Here is a 15,822-nt window from a genome sequence, read left to right as displayed (position 1 = left end):
CAAACACCTATCACCATCACAGCGTCACTTTTATGGACGTTGAGGTGACATGGGGACTTTGCCTTATTTAATTAATGTGGCTTAACACAGTCTTGTACATAAGGCACCCTTTCACGCTATACTTAGTATAAAAGGAAATGGGTGCTGATTTTGACACTGCAATATATTAAGAAAAGTGACATAAATATGGGGCAGTGCCAAAATTAACACCGAGGAAAAGATGGCCGTACCCTGGTAAACGAGGAGAAATGTTTAATTTCTCCGCATTTTTGCTGTTTCCATGTGTGCTGCATTGTGCAGCACACATGGAAACAGCAAAACGCAGTTGATTGTTTATTTGCAGGAAGGTGCTCCTTCCTGCAAATAAACAATCATTAACCCTTTAGGTGCTGCCGTCGGCCAACGGTCGTCACGGGCACTACCTCCCCAGTGCTGCGTGCGACCGCTGGACGTCCAGTTCAGCACTGGATAATGGACAGCGCAGCACTGGGGAGGTTTGTTTACGAGCTCCTAAGGTGTTAAAAATGACGTTTTGAAACTTCTATGTGTGTGGATGTTTGAGGGTAGGTGACATACTTAGCTGTGAGTGGACAGGGTAATCAGTTATGTTCTATCTGTGAGGTCTCAGGGAAGGTGAGATCTTCAAATGCAGAGGAAGGGAACTTCCCTGCTTATGTGCTGTGAAGTCTTGTAGGTGTTTGCTTTGTTCACGCTAAATTGGCAGGGTATGCCCAGATAAGGGTCCCTTGTTCACTTAGCCACAGAATTCAAGCTAGCCCAGCTGTTAAGGAGTGTTACCCCCAAACTGGTCCCAGGATGCTTGTTTCTGGTCCATGGAAGACCTGGCTTGGCAGGACTGTTCTCATGAGGCACAGGGTCAAGACTAATTTGCACATAGCTGGGTCTGAACTAGGGTGGCGAAGTGAGCTAAAGAACAATGATGGATTTAATCCAGATTTGTGACTGGGGGTGAGTGTCTGAAAAGTTTCAGCGCTTCATCCATCATTAACACATGTTTGCTGACTGGGTTTCCTCCTTTAAAGTCAACTAAGCTGCCAAAACCTTTTACCTCCTTTACCTCCCTTGGATTGTCTGCCCTCTATTAAGGCTACAAGAGGGCCTTCTAGCTGCTGGACTGCTTACAAAGTGCAGTCAATATTTTAGAATAATTCTGAGCAAATAGGCAGGCGGTATTGCTTATTTGCTGATGTCAGCCTACAATGTGGTTATGGTGGTGTCACAGTCGGTAACGTCTATAATTCCTTTCTCTTTTCTAGGTGGTGAGGACTGGTGCCTCATCTACACTGCAAGGTACTTAGGCTCTTCCCGCAAACTGTTTCCATGCCTGTTAGATAGGTGCGTTGTATGTTGATTGTTCATCTCCACTTTCTGACATCATCTGTTTCGGTGATATATTGGCCATGTGGCCTGGTCATTTTCAAAGAGCCAGCAGAATAAACATAACAAGCATTAGCAAATCCAATAGGTTTCGCCCATGCGAGATGGATTGGCTTTGTCAATGTTTTTAGAAATTTTGCACAGCAGTGCAGGCTGCTTTGCAACGGGGAACAGTGTTTACAACGCAACTTTTACTACGAAGTACATTTACGACGCAACCATTACAACGCAACTTTTACAACGACTTGCGCTGGGGGGCGCTCTAGGATAGGGAATAGTTTTAATTTACTATCGAACACCTGCCCTACTATCCACGGGGACTGGAGTTGGAATAGTAAATTAAACTATTTACTATCCAGCGCCCCCCAACGCAAGTCGTTGTAACGACTTGCGTTGTAAAACTTGCGCCGTAAAGGCATGCGTTGTAAAATCATGCGTTGTAACGACATACATCCCTTTGCAACATGCTAAAAATAAAGAAAACAATAATGCTATGACTCGGGTAGCGCTGGCACCATCATAGCACTTTTTATCTTTAATTTAAGCCATGTTACACAGTAGCCCTAGGTACTTTGCAACATGACTAAAAAACGCTGACAAAGCCAATACATCTTGCATAGGAGAAAACTATTGGCTTTGCTAATGCTTGTTTGCGCGCCTTTGTTAGCGTTTGGTGAGTGTTTTTTATTGTTCATTTTCTGATATTATTACAAACATTGTCTACAGCAAGCAAAAATGCATGCAGTGTCTGCTACTTTCAAAATACCTATGTCTCCATAGGATTAACTAATGTGGGCCATCTTATTTCAGCTACCTTATTCGCTAATGGGGACCATTTTAATTGTGGTGCCTAGGGTTATTTTTTGTCACAATCCGACCCTGGTTGTTAGGTGCAAACCGGGAACTGGCCGAAGGTGTGAGGCATGATACAAGACCATTTGCCAGCGGTGACTTTCCACGTCCACCCAGCATTGGGACTTGCTGCCATGTCAGTGTTCAGATCTCCTGTGCAGGGAAGCCTTTCACTTCCAAAAACTCAGCTCTTTGAAGTGTGGGGGTAGTAAGGTTGAAGGACAATATGTCAATATCTTTTACCGCACTTGTTCATAAATCTTGCATATTAATACAACCCTGTGTGAGCTGCATCAAAGGATATCATATTGTCGACTTAAGAAGGATGAAAAGCTAATGCAGTCATGCGTGATTGATTGTGGCGCATTGTACAAAGATCTCCCCCGGAAGGGCGTGAATCTGCTAAGCTGCCCAGTCAGCTAGAAGAAGTTGCAGTCTTCTCCCCCCTGTGTTAATGGGGAATATCAGGAGTAACGATAATCAGAAGTGCCAGACATGGGGAGGTGGAGAGAAGTGCAGACACTGCATGATATCACAGAGCTCTTTGTACTTACATTTGACCTTATAATCTGCCTCTCCATCCACCAGCTTCCCACACTCTCTTTCACCAACACATCAGCATCAAAGACTCCCCATGGCAATGTGAGAGGCATGCCGTCCCCTGCACTGCTTGTAAAGACAAGCATTTGCATTGCAATAGATCTTGACTTTGGGACCTTGTAAGTTTTTAGCTATGAAGCACATTATACTGGGTAAAGTGATTCTAGTATTTTACTGTCCTCTGCTGGTCGTTTTCTATCAAGATAAGTAAATAGAGGCAGTTGGCAGAAAAATAAAACAAGCATTTGCAATGCAATCGGTCTCGCCTTTGGGACCTTATATGTATTTAGCAAAGAAGCACATTAGCCTGGATGCAGAAACATCTACTGTCCTTTAACCCCTTCCATGCTGATGACGAGCTCAGCTCGTCATCAGCGTTACCTACCATGTGCTGATGACGAGCTGAGCTTGTCATATAACGCGTTAATTCGAGAAATGCCGCATACCGTGGGAAAAACGGCCGCACGCATGCGGTTAACATGTAGAGAAAGTAAACACAAACTGTGTGACACGACAGGTATGGGAACATCTGGAGAAAAATATTGCCTTTCAGTGCGAAATGGTATAGTCCAAAGCTCTGTTTTTAATATAAAATCAGGGCCCTTGGTGGTCATCTCACTGAAAATACAAGATTTGAAAAAAATATTATTGTCTATGGGTGCTCGTGGAAGACAATTTCTATGGACTGAAATCTAAAGAATGCTAAAGTGATTCTGGTATTTTACTGACCTCGGCTGGTCGTTTTCTATCAAGAAAATTTAATTGAGGCAGTTACCAGAAAAATTAAAAATAAAGTCCCTCAGCAGAAAGCAATTGTGGTATTTTACTGACCTCTGCTGGTCGTTTTCTATCAAGACAGTTAAATAGAGGCAGTTGAACAGAAAACACTGGGGCAGATTTATGATGACTAGCGCATCCCCTGGGATGCGCCAGTCATCCTGCGCCGCTGCTCCGCCACCCATGGTGCGCCACATTTACAATGCCTGATACCACGCCCGAAGTCCTGCTCTGCGTTAAGTGCAGGTATGATTCATACATAGGCTACACCCTTTGCCAATCTCAATGTGACCCCTTTATTCTCCTCGCACTGAGCACCTTTGCATATGTCTTTTAGGTGCGAATACGAATCACGCTATACCTACACTACGGCAATCCTTGTGCCCTCGTGCAGGTAAATATTCTTTACTCTTTTTGGAGTCTGAGTAGGCATTTTACAGTACGTTAATGTACTTTCCTCACACCAATTCTGTACTTTTTTGCAGAATCTTTTTCCCAGTCCCCGTCCTGAAGAGAACCTTGAATACTGAGGTTCGAAACGCGTCGACAATACCACCCTGGGGCTACAACAAAGGGTGCCGCTAGGATGTAAATCATATCACCATTCTGTACCCTAGCCCCGCAACCCTATCAAACATTATACCACAGGCTCTCGCTGACTGGCAGGCTTGTTTTCGATCTCAATCCCGCCTGTCACTTGGTTTTTCAATCCCTAGGACTGGTGCCTGTTTTTTGTTTATGGACTAATCTTTGCACTGTATATAATTGCCATTCATGTGGATTATTATATATGTTATTGGTTTCTTTTGGTGTGTCTAACCACGTTTGTTTGATTCATTTTTTCAAATTTGTAAATGTGTACATTTGTAGATACTGTATATATGAACCCTTTGATCTGACGGTGGTTCTGTTTGTGCCTGTTTTTCAAAAAAATTTTGCTGATAAATGTATAAAAAAGAAAAATAAATTCGTTTGGAAAATCAAATCCAGTGGTCACATGGTACAGATTGACTGTGTGTCTGGGGAATTGTTTTGAGAATAATCCTGTCCAGCCACTTTGTTCTGTTTTTCCTATTATTGAGATCCGGGTTGGTCAGATGTAGGATCCGATACCTTTACTGTTTCACAGTCTGGTTGAGCGGGCGGTTGCCCGTATGGTGTTTTCTTTTTCATTTCGACCTATAAATCTTTGGTCGATTTTGTACATTTATTGTTAAGAGGGGGGTGCGCCCTCCTGTCAAATAGACATGGCGGAACAGGACACTCTGTCGTTCAGTGAGGATCACATTAAAAAACTCCTCTCTGACTCCAACCTTTTTTCCTCTGTTAAACTCAGCAGCACAGCCAAACAACTCAACTTTGCGGACAAATTGACGAGACTACGGAAAAAACATGTTCGCACAGAACTTCACGGTCATTTTCTACTTGCCAACCTCCGAGCCGGAACCATTCCATGGGGTCTCCAAATCAAGAACGTGCCTGTCATCTTTACTGACCATCCGGTTTACCGCAAAGGTTTCAGCTTTATTAGTACTAAATGTAGTAGGGACCTGATGGTGCATACAGTTGAAACCGCCCAGAGAATTCTCAAAAAAGAAGAGGAGGAAATTGAAGAACAACTCCAAGCCATCAGAGATAACCACACGGAAATTGAGGCCAAAGCTCTTTTGGAGAAGATTGAAAAAGAGTTGGTGACATTCAGGGACAATACCATCAATTTCAAAACGTCAAAGTTTGAGAAAGACCAAAAAAACTTTAACATTGAGACTGTGTATCCCTATTTGAAAGATGATTTCTACAGTAGACCTGACTCCACCAGATACCTGAATACCAATCAGGGAAGATCGAAGAGGAGATTTACTACATTCTCTGAGACATCTTCGTCTGAATCGACGGAGGACTCTGATGCGGGAGAAGGTACTTCGAACAGGAACCAACAAAATAGAAATACTCCAAAGAGGCCTTTTTTAGGGCAGGGCCAACAGCAGAAGCGGACGAGATTCAAACCCCAATGGGAGATGACTACCCGCAAGAAACATTACAACTCGTGAAATCATCTGCCATCATCAACATCTCTGAAAAAGTACTAACGAGAGCTGAACAAGAAGTTTTCGAAATGGGTCTTTCTTTTGTACCAGGGGTTGCCATGGATTTTACCAAAATCAAACTGGAGGTCACGGAATTTTTCCGCAAAGTCCGCTTGCGATGGTTCTTCAAGGATTCCAGTGATCAAGTCCATTCAGAAGCCTCAGGCCTGAGGAACAAGTCCTCCTTTTGTCCTCCGAACCATAATGTTTCCAAAAACATCATAGCTTTTGAACGCTCAGTTATGTCTGCTTTGAACTCGTTGGAGAAGAAACGCCCTTTCATCCCCAGAAACATTACGAAAAAACACAAAGAAGCCATCCAAGAACTTAAGACTCAACAGGAAGCAGTTATCAGGCAAGCAGACAAAGGGGGTGCGGTGGTTCTCTGGTCAAAAAACTTGTATCGAACTGAAGGTCGGAACCATGTATACAACCAGGAGTGGTACCGACGGATCACCCATGATCCCACTGCACAGATTCAGGACGAAATTGGAAGACTTGTCAACACTGCTAAAGAAGCAGGGATACTTGGACCAAAAGAATCAGAATATCTGGTGAAGCGGTACCCACGGACCCCCCATCTGTACTTTCTCCCGAAAGTACATAAGGACCCCTTGACACCCCCAGGACGCCCGATAGTGTCCGGGTGTGACTCTGTGTTCGAACCCATCTCCAAATTCGTGGATGTCTTCCTGAAACCCCTTGTGATTCAGGTGCCATCCTATCTCAGAGACACCATGGATTTTATAAACAAGGTGGAAGGGCTGCCATTCGATCCTACATGCCAATTACTGGCCACCATGGATGTGTCATCCTTGTATACACAGATACCACAGCAAGATGGCTTGGATGTCATGGAATTATACCTGGAGAACCGACCACGTCCACACAGGGTGCCCACGGAACTCATAATTTCTTTTGCAACCTTGGCTTTGAAGAAGAATTTCTTCACCTTTGAGGACGAGATGTTCTTACAAATCAAAGGCTCGGCAATGGGCTGTCCATTTGCCCCTGAGATGGCAATTCTGTTCATGGGCCAATTCGAGGAGAAATATGTTTTGAATAACAACCCCTACAGAGGTCACATTGCCCAATGGCTCCGTTTCATAGATGACGTGTGGTGTGTGTGGAACGGAACATCGACACAACTTGAGGAATTCCACGTATGGTTGAACGACAGGAGTCCTGACATAAAATTCAGCTTGATGTACAACGAGAAGTCCTTACCATTCTTGGATGTTGAGATATCTGTGAGAAATGAGGTGCTCTCATGTTCACTTTACCAGAAGAAAACAGACAAGAATAATGCTTTGCATTATAAGAGCTACCACCCGCGGAGTCTAAGGGATAATCTCCCTTACGGACAATATCTCCGGGTGAGACGGAACTGCACCACCATTCAACAGTTCGAGTTACATGGACAAGGATTGACTGCTAAACTACAAGAACGAGGATACCCTCGCAAGCTCTTAAAACATTCTATGAAGAGAGCGAGATGGACACCAAGGGAACATCTCCTTGAAAAGAGACTGAGACCAACGACGGAAAGGATGGTCTGCGTGTCCACTTTTGGTCCCCATACCAACCAGATTCAAAAAATTATCAGAAAAAGTTGGCATTTGGTGCAGGAAATATTGCCCGAGATAGGCACACCATTGTTTGCCTTAAAAAAGAACAGAAGCATTGGCCAAATGATTACATCTACACGCCCGCCTCCAAAAAAGGATTTACAAGATACGATCTTTGGAGCCAACCCAGTTATGGGGCATCGGAAGTGCGGGACATGCTCGGTCTGTGACCTAACAATAGAAGGATCCCTGTTTATAGATGGCAATAAGTTCTGGCGCCACAATGAACACACGAACTGTAAGACAAAATACACCGTGTATGCTATCCAATGTCCGTGCAAAAAACTGTACATTGGCAAAACCACGCAGGAGGTTCGCCAAAGAATTATTCAACATCGCTCACGGATCAATAACAAGAACTTGACTGCTCCTCTTGTTTCCCATTTCCTACAACAAAAACATTCTAGTCAGGATATAAGATGGACTGTTCTGGCGGTTATCAGGGGTGGCAGTGGAGATCCTGACCTTCGCCTTTCTCAAAAAGAGGCGTACCTTATCCTGAAGTTTGATACTTCTAATTCTGGTTTGAACGAGATGTCTGAAACTGTTAATCTATGAACTCGCCCTTGACCGATGTTGTTTAGTTTGGCTGTGCTGCATTATCATAACTCTCACTGGGCACTTTCTCATTCACCCTTCCAATACTATCTGCTGGGTACTATTGGTCTAATCTTGAGTCACCTTGGACATTGAGCTATGGTGTCACCTATGGCTATAACGAACTCCAAGTGCAATAACTGTCATTCCTAACAGTACAGTGTACAATGAATTCAGAATTTTCATGTTTTGATGAGTATAATGACATGCACTATTGTAGTGAAACAATGGGTATGATGACACGCAGTATTTTTGTGTTAATGTTGCTCATTTAAACTAATGATAATTGTTCTCATTGTATTGGCCTTGTAAATATGCGTCATTCCGAATAATAAATTGTACAATGAACTCAGAATTTTCATGTTCTGATGAGCGTAATGACATGTACTATTGTAGTGAAAACAATGGGTATGATGACATGCAGTACTTTTGTGTTAATGTTGCTCATTTAGACTGATGATAATTGTTTTCATTGTATTGGCCTTGTAAATATGCGCATACGGAATGTCATGTAAATCGGTGGAATAAGCTGTATACTGGCCAGATTGCAATGCTCCTGGCAGGCTTCGAAGCATGAAATCAGTTGACATGCCTCACTGCGTGACGCATCTGTGGCGTAAAGGTGGCGCATTGCTGGAGCTGCGTCGCAAGCGCGACGCAGCTCCAGCAAGGCTCGGGGGTGCACCATCTCCACAATGCTTTGTCAAGACCTACGCCTGCTTCAAGCAGGCGCAGGGTTTTGACGCAGCATTGTCCTGAAAGTGACTGAGTGAAATCTCATAGATTTCACTCAGCCACTTTTAGGAGGCGTTCCAGCGCAGGAACGCCCCCCCCCTGCGCAGGAACGCCTCCTTATGGCGCAGGGCTTCACAACGTGACGCATCTCCTAGATGCGTCACGTTGTAAATAGGGCGCATTGTTTGCGCCGCCGTTGCGTCAAATAAAGTGACACACCGGTGGCGCAAGGCCTTCATAAATCTGCCCCAAAGTCTCTAAGCGGAAGCAAGTAAGTCCTAGGACTGATCTCCAGAGCCCACAAAGTACATGTAAGTATATACCAAGCATTTGCAATGCAATAGGTCTCACATTTACACAAGTTTAAGCTATTGGCATTGTGAATGACAATGAGTTTTATTTAAAACATAAACAAAAGGCACTGTCAATTACAATGCCAATAGCTCAAACTCGCATAAATGCGAGACCTGTTCCATTGCAAATGCTTGTTTGCGTGCTTGCCTGTGCTACACTGACGGTGCTGCAAATAAATTAAATGAAGCAGCGCCGCTGGAATAAGGAAAGACCATTGAAGAAAATAGTGTGCACCCACTAAATAACGGAGACTGTGTAACGAGTAAAGTAAAAGATCTAGTTGTTATTGGAGGTATTGAATGGAGACAAGGCGGTACCCTGGAGGGACTAACAAGCCTCATAATGAATCAGAATTCAGTTTTTATGAAGGACAATGACCCCAGCCAATAAAAAAAATATGGGTGAAGTGGGTGGGGCTCCCACTGCATACTCTATTACAGCATGCCTCGCAGAGCGAGCAGTGCTAGCACGCTACCACTAGGTTCGACCTAAAAAGCCAGACTATGATCCTAACCTCTGTTGTGAAAACAGAAGAAAGACATATTTTCACTATCACAAGACATGCAAACAATGAAAGATAAATCATGAAATACATCACTATAGCAAAATAAAGGCATGAGTAGATAAAAAAACAGACAGCCATAAATAAAAGAAGATTATAATAAGAAGTCCGAAAAATGAAAAGTAACTAACTTTTGGGTGCAAGTTCAAAAAGCATTTCAAATGGTTCCAATGATAGAATAAAGCAGAGTACGCCCACCACGCCTGTCTTTCTTTCCCAGAGTTTTATATAGCGCAAAATTGACCCGAAGGTATCAGAGTACTTTACAAGAGCACCAGTTGTGTTACAGACAGACACATTAATTTTGTTTGGCAGAGAGAGATTCAGCGATTTGCCCGGAATCACAAGATGTTGAGCGCCCCTGCCGAGACTTGAACGCGGTTCCCCAGCATTGAGGTCGACGGTTCTAGTCGTAAGGCTACAAGGAGCTGCCCAGTGAAGCATACCCAACTTCCTGAGGGTCACCAACGTAGTGCATGGCTGCTGTGCTACTCACTGAAGAGGAGCAAAACTGATACATGAATCATTCTCTCTCATATTCATCGCCACACTTTATATCACTAAGCGCTACAATCTACATTAAATAGTAAAATGTTTGTTTCCTTGCGTACTCAAAATGCAGTTTATCTTGAAAATGCAGTTAAAGGAATAAAACACATAGAGATCATTTCCGCTTACAGAGTGTGATACAAATGACGTCAGTTTGACCTAAAAGTAGGCCCAGACTGTAGGCTTATTTTGAAATTCAGTGCACAGTGGCTTGAGGCTTGAAAGAGTGAAACCTGTGATTTATTATTAGCAAGCATAACCATTAAACTACTTGAGTGCAGAACTGGTCTCTGGGTAAGTTGTTGGCAAGATGTGCATTTTAAGGGTTTCCACGTGACACTGGGAATGCAAAGCATGTCCTACAGTGAGAGCTTTTGCATTAATGATTCACCATAAGATTTAAAGCAGGCAGCTCTAGCACCTATCTTTGAGAGTAATCAATTCAGCACACTGCACTATATAACTTGTTAACACATTAAATGCCACTGCTTCAAAGACTCCATCAATTGGGCTGCTTGCTGCAGACAGATAACCAGACACTTGAGATATTACTGAACTCTCAGCCCTGTTTAACACTGTTGACCACCTCCTTCACATGCAGAAGTCTCATATTCAAGCCCCAACTTTCACCCAATGTCGTCTCTGCAGTTCACCTTGTTCGCAGATCTCATCCTCAAGGGACACATTGCCAAGTAACCATAACCTCCTGGTACCAGCACACTCTACTAAACAAAATGAAACCATTCCTTCCTTCAATGCACCCAAGATTTGGAACAACATCCGAGGGACACTTAGGAATGTCCCAGCCCTGCTCTAATTTAGGAAAGAGCTGAAGCACTTCTTTTAAAAAACACAAAAAAGCATTAATGAGACATGGAGACGAGAGGGAGTGTGACAGAAGGGAAGAACTGAGAGACAGCGGTTTGGACATTTCTGGCAGTGTGGCTTTGGTTTCCCAGTCCGGGATCGGTCATATTGAGTCCATTCTTAATGCAATCACTCACATCGGAGCCCTGCCCCGTGTTTCCCTCCATCATAAGTTTTTCCTTATATAATATTTGAAGTTTATGTTTTTAAAGAGCGCTCATGCAATCAAGAACCCACGTGGAAGCACTATTAAAAGCGTAACATGAGAGACGTCATGCTCAGGGTCAGATTTTGTCAACAGTTTAAAATATTTAAATTTCACTTCAAATGTAATGCATAAGCACATCTGAGTTTGATATATATATATATATATATATATATATATATATATATATATATATATATATATATATATATATATATATATATTCAAACACTCCCTCCTTTCACCTTAAAGAAGGTTTACTGACACTGGCTGAGTTGCTGTAGAAATCGCTTTAATGGTGATCAGCACGAAGCAAGATGTTACCACAGCCCAACGTTTCTGCCATTACAAGCCTTGATCACGGGCGATAACTTTCTGTATCAGCAGCCCACGTGACATTTTATCTTCAGCGCGGGCCGTATTACCAACAGAATGCGGGCAGGGAAAAGTACATAATTAAATGTGGGCGCCAGCGTTTCCATGTCCGAATGCTGTACTGCATGCCACATTACTAAATAACATTCCTCCCTTAGCGCAAATTATTTCAGGTAAAGTCATTGCATAGTTCGTTTTATCCTCGTTCACTCACTGATTTCTTGGCGCTTTCAGCCTGCAGGTACGGAAATTCATCCTACTGCTCCCAACTTGCCTCACTCCATAACACCGTCACAGGGGGCAAGCAGGTCAGGCTCCAACAAATATATATATATTACCTACTGGTGGTCGGTAGGTAGTTATAGTTAGGACCTAGTTACCATAGGAGAATCGCAACATTCTATTCCCAATACCTTTGGCACCGATTGACGAATCTTTGCGAAATTTTCAAAACTCGTGGGGCGCTCCGGTCCGCTCCAATCTTCAATGTTTCAGGGTGATTTGGCAAGCAGGGGCCGAGAAAAAGGGGGGGTCCCAAAACATGTTTTCTCTATGTTATTTTCCACATCAAATTTTAGACATGGCTACAGCCCGAACTGCTGAACGGATTTACACCAAATTTGGCAAAAAGGTAGCACTTGTTTCAGAAACAACTCTTTTTGTAAAATAGTGTAAATCCGTTCAGTAGTTCCTGAGAAATTAGAAAAAGAAAAAATATCGATATATGGGCGGAGCCTAACCACACATGTCATCATGTGATCTGATTGGCTGTCAGCACTTCATCCTGGAATTGCTGGCAGGCATCTTGGGACCAATATACATGATAGTACCCCATTGAAATGCATTGTATTGAATCGAAGATTTTGAGGGTTACCAAAAGGAGAACTATAAAGGGTGATAACAGACTTTAGTTACATTAGAATTCATTTGTTGATGGCACCATACTGATTTCAGGAATTGTGGTGTGTTCTAAGGTGATCTTAATATGGAAACAGACAGGTTTTTAGGTGCTTCCTGAAGCTAAGGAGGGTGGGGGAAGTTTTTATAGTGAGTGGAAGTGAATTCCATAATCTTTTGGACTGCCCATCAGGGGCGTGCCATGATTAGTATCAGGGCTGGTACCTGCATTCCCATCATCAGTTCGCCAAATCCTCTGAAGAGAAGGCGGGAGCCTTCGAAACGCGTCAGGAATTCCACGGCGAAATGGGATTGAATCACTTTCTCTTGAGCTCCTCAGCTATTCAAGCACGCTGTGGCAAGAAAGGCGAGTTCAAGTTTCTCCCCGCGAGTGTGACCGTGTCCTTACACGCGAGTGCATATATATATATATATATATATATATATATATATATATATATTCAAACACTCCCTCCTTTCACCTTAAAGAAGGTTTACTGACACTGGCTGAGTTGCTGTAGAAATCGCTTTAATGGTGATCAGCACGAAGCAAGATGTTACCACAGCCCAACGTTTCTGCCATTACAAGCCTTGATCACGGGCGGTAACTTTCTGTATCAGCAGCCCACGTGACATTTTATCTTCAGCGCGGGCCGTATTACCAACAGAATGCGGACAGGGAAAAGTACATAATTAAATGTGGGCGCCAGCGTTTCCATGTCCGAATGCTGTACTGCATGCCACATTACTAAATAACATTCCTCCCTTAGCGCAAATTATTTCAGGTAAAGTCATTGCATAGTTCGTTTTATCCTCGTTCACTCACTGATTTCTTGGCGCTTTCAGCCTGCAGGTACGGAAATTCATCCTACTGCTCCCAAATTGCCTCACTCCATAACACCGTCACAGGGGGCAAGCAGGTCAGGCTCCAACAAATATATATATATTACCTACTGGTGGTCGGTAGGTAGTTATAGTTAGGACCTAGTTACCATAGGAGAATCGCAACATTCTATTCCCAATACCTTTGGCACCGATTGACGAATCTTTGCGAAATTTTCGAAACTCGTGGGGCACTCCGGTCCGCTCCAATCTTCAATGTTTCAGGGTGATTTGGCAAGCAGGGGCCGAGAAAAAGGGGGGGTCCCAAAACATGTTTTCTCTATGTTATTTTCCACATCAAATTTTAGACATGGCTACAGCCCGAACTGCTGAACGGATTTACACCAAATTTGGCAAAAAGGTAGCACTTGTTTCAGAAACAACTCTTTTTGTAAAATAGTGTAAATCCGTTCAGTAGTTCCTGAGAAATTAGAAAAATAAAAAATATCGATATATGGGCGGAGCCTAACCACACATGTCATCATGTGATCTGATTGGCTGTCAGCACTTCATCCTGGAATTGCTGGATGTGGTGTGTTCTAAGGTGATCTTAATATGGAAACAGACAGGTTTTTAGGTGCTTCCTGAAGCTAAGGAGGGTGGGGGAAGTTTTTATAGTGAGTGGAAGTGAATTCCATAATCTGGCGGTGGAAATCACAAAGCATCTATCACCCCAGTTCGCTTTCCTTGTGCGTTGGACATTAAGCAAATGAGCTGAGGATGAGTAAAGGGTCCTGGGAGTTACAAGAGTACGTAAAGCTTGTTTGAGAAACTGAGGGCCCGAGTTGTTGATAGCTTTGTAAGCGATACAAAGTGCCTTGAATTTTGTACAGCTTTTAACAGGAAGCCAGTGAAGCTGTCGAATGAACGGAGTTATGGAGGTGAACTTGGGTATGCCCAATGGAATTCTGGCTGAGGCATTCTGCACTAGCTGAAGCCTATTAAGAACCTTTTCCTGCGCGTTAAGAAGGAGGGCATTACAGTAGTCCGTTCTGGAAAAAATTAGGGTACTGATCAAAGTTTTACCGGCTGTTGTAGGAAGGTAAGGGAGAAGCTTCTTGATCTTCTTTAAAGTAAAGAAGGAGGTGGAGACTACCGAGTTGACGTGGTGGTGGAAGAGCAGTCTATCGTCAAATTCGACTCCAAGATTTCGAACCTTAGTGACAGGATCGGGTGGAGGTCCCATCTCATTGGGCCACCAGTGGGGGGACCAAGCAGGTTCAAGCTTCCCAAATGTCATTACCTCAGTCTTTTCAGAGTTTAACTTTAGACAGTTGGAAGACATCCAGGAGCTGATGGCAAGCATTCCCTCTTGGAAGTTCGCTGCAACTGAGAGTCCATCATGATGTACAGATAGAACCAGCTGGGTGTCGTCGGCATAGGTCGTGAGACTAATGCCATAGGACTTGATTACCCTCGCTAAGTCCGAAACATAGATATTAAAAAGGGTCGGACTTAGCGAGGAGCCCTGCGGCACTCCACAAGGAAGAGAAAACGTGGGGGAAAAAAGGGCCTAATTTTACAGCTTGCGAGCGATTGGTAAGAAAAGAAGCAAGAAGGTCTTTGGCCTTATGCTGGATGCCAATTGCTGAGACACGGTCGATCAAAGTGCAGTGATCGACCGTGTCAAAGGTCGCGGACAAGTCGAGCAGTATCAAAACTGCCGCCCCTCCTATGTCTAGAGTCATTCTGATTTCTTCAGCTGCTTTTATCAGGGCTGTCTCGGTGCCATGTCCTTGCCTAGATCCGATCTGAGTGTCGTCCAGCAGGTTGTTTGCATCAATGAATTTGGAAAGCTGTATGTTCATTAATCTTTCAAATATTTTTGCAGGAAACGGAAGGCAGGCAATGGGTCTGTAGCTGGAAGGAGAAGTGGGGTCGAGGTTGGCTTTTTTCAAAAGTGGCTTGATAATAGCTTTTTTCCAAACTGTTGGATATGAACCAGTGATGAACATGGTATTGCAGATATTGGCCAAAGCCGGAGAGATGGCATTAGGGATGAGGTTGAGAATGGAAGGAGGGCAGGGGTCCAGGGGTGAGCCTGACTTGGTACTGGAAATTAGATGAGAGATTTGTTCCTCAGAGACCCAAATAAACTTAGAAAAGGAGGGAGAGCTGTTGATAGAAGGATACTTAACTATATTGTGAGTTGAAGAAGGTTTGTGCAAGAAAGCAGAAAAAATAGAAGTGACTTTGTCCAAGAAGAAATCAGCAAGAGAATTGCAGAGGGGTTGAGAGGTGTCAGGAGGGGCATGGGGGGATTCGAAAGGTGGTTAACCACCTGAAACAATTTTCTTGCGGAGTTCTGTGCCTGATCGATTTGGGAAGTGTAGTAAGTAGTCTTTTCTAAGACAATGAGGTCTTTGTACTTGGATAGGGCACTTTTATACGACTGTTTGTCAAGAGGGTTGTAGTGCCTGCGCCAGTGTCTTTCCAGATTTCTGCAGTGTTGTCTTT

General features: G+C 43.5%; 1 protein-coding gene across 1 annotated transcript in view; it reads right to left on the bottom strand.

Moving 5' to 3' along the window:
- The window catches only part of LOC144770764 (ly6/PLAUR domain-containing protein 3-like), a 139,292-nt gene that overhangs the window by 107,112 nt on the left and 16,358 nt on the right, over window positions 1–15,822 (bottom strand). The window lies entirely within an intron of this gene.

Source organism: Lissotriton helveticus, chromosome 7 (genome assembly GCF_964261635.1).
Source record: "Lissotriton helveticus chromosome 7, aLisHel1.1, whole genome shotgun sequence".
Taxonomy (NCBI): domain Eukaryota; kingdom Metazoa; phylum Chordata; class Amphibia; order Caudata; family Salamandridae; genus Lissotriton; species Lissotriton helveticus.
This window is presented reverse-complemented; position numbering and strand designations above follow the sequence as displayed.